The sequence below is a fragment of the Charadrius vociferus genome, unplaced genomic scaffold (genome assembly GCF_000708025.1).
Source record: "Charadrius vociferus isolate BGI_N301 unplaced genomic scaffold, ASM70802v2 scaffold2330, whole genome shotgun sequence".
Lineage (NCBI taxonomy): Eukaryota > Metazoa > Chordata > Aves > Charadriiformes > Charadriidae > Charadrius > Charadrius vociferus.
The window spans coordinates 21,976-23,206 of NW_009646602.1; the positions used below are offsets into that span (position 1 = coordinate 21,976).

General features: G+C 56.1%; 1 protein-coding gene across 1 annotated transcript in view; it reads left to right on the forward strand.

Moving 5' to 3' along the window:
* The window catches only part of PTPRU (protein tyrosine phosphatase, receptor type, U), a gene marked incomplete at both ends in the record, with an annotated part of 43,809 nt that overhangs the window by 855 nt on the left and 41,723 nt on the right, over positions 1 to 1,231 (forward strand).

Sequence of the window (1,231 nt, forward strand, 5' to 3'; positions counted from 1 at the left end):
CCCAGCCGGCGTGCTCCCAGATCCCATCGCAAGGGGGCCCCTCCGGAGCCGCTCTCCCTGCCTGGGATCTGCTCGTTCCTCGCTGGCGCGTCGGCTCGTGCCGCTTTGGTGGGTTTGGGGGCTCCTGAGAAATTCCCATCTCTGAGAGTCGTGGGAAAGGGGGAAAAAAAACCCAAAAGGTGTTTCTGGCTTTGGCGAGTGTGGGGAAAGGCTCATGTGTGTGAGTTGGAGGCATCCCTGAAGTCTCGGGAGCTGTAAGGAACAAAATGCAAATGGACCTGCTTCTCTTTTAATTTTTAATTTCTGTTTTTAAATCAGTCGGCTTTTAAACCCGTTTTCATTGTTTTCTGGGTCCATCTCCTCGCTCCGATGGCCAGGCCGGGGGGAGCAGAGCCAGCCGGCAGCCGTGGGGAGCTGCCCCTCTCCTGAGGGAATGGCGTGGGCACCGTCCCTGGGTGGCATTCGGGGGCTCCGCTCGCTCCCAGCTCCGGACCGTGTCCTGCTGTGGCTCCCCCGAGTCGTCCCCGTACCCGTTCCCTCTATGAGATGCCCCGGGCTCGGGATGCTCCTCGTTTTCGGGACCGCTGGCTCCTGCCTGCTCCTGGCACAGCGCGGAGGTCAGGTCCCACGCTCAAGTTGGGTAGAAAGAGAGGAAAGCTGGTTTAGAGCTCGGTAGTAAAAATGACTCTTTTTATTAAAACACTGACTGCTTTACAGAAAACTCTTTACTGCTCCATCAATCTGCCTCCAGCTGTTTGTCTCGGGCCTTGTTCATGCCAGGGATTAATTTGGCTTTTCCCCTCTGCTAACGCTCCTCCTCCTTTACCTTCTCCTTTCCCATCGCCTTTTCCTCCCTTTCCCGTCCGTGCTGGCGTGTCCTGGGCACCAGGCGAGGGCAAAACAACGCTGACAGATCTCTGCTCTCCCTTGATAGTTTTCCAAAGAATTGCTTTAACCTGAACTATCCTAATTTGTGTGTGATTTAGGGGGAGTTTCCTGGGGCAGCAAGGAGGGAAGCAGAGCTGGGGATTGAGATGGCTCGTGGTGGAGGGTCTTAAACCTGTAATTAGTTGGATTTTCTGTGTGGTTTTCAGCTGTAATTTAAAATCTGCAGCAAACAGTCCGAGTTTAGAGCCTGGGGGCCTGCAGGGGGCTGGAGGGGTCGGGGGGGGGGGGGCTGCTCTCTCTGCTCGAGGAAATAATTGTGGCTGGGCGGGAGATGGGGGCGTGC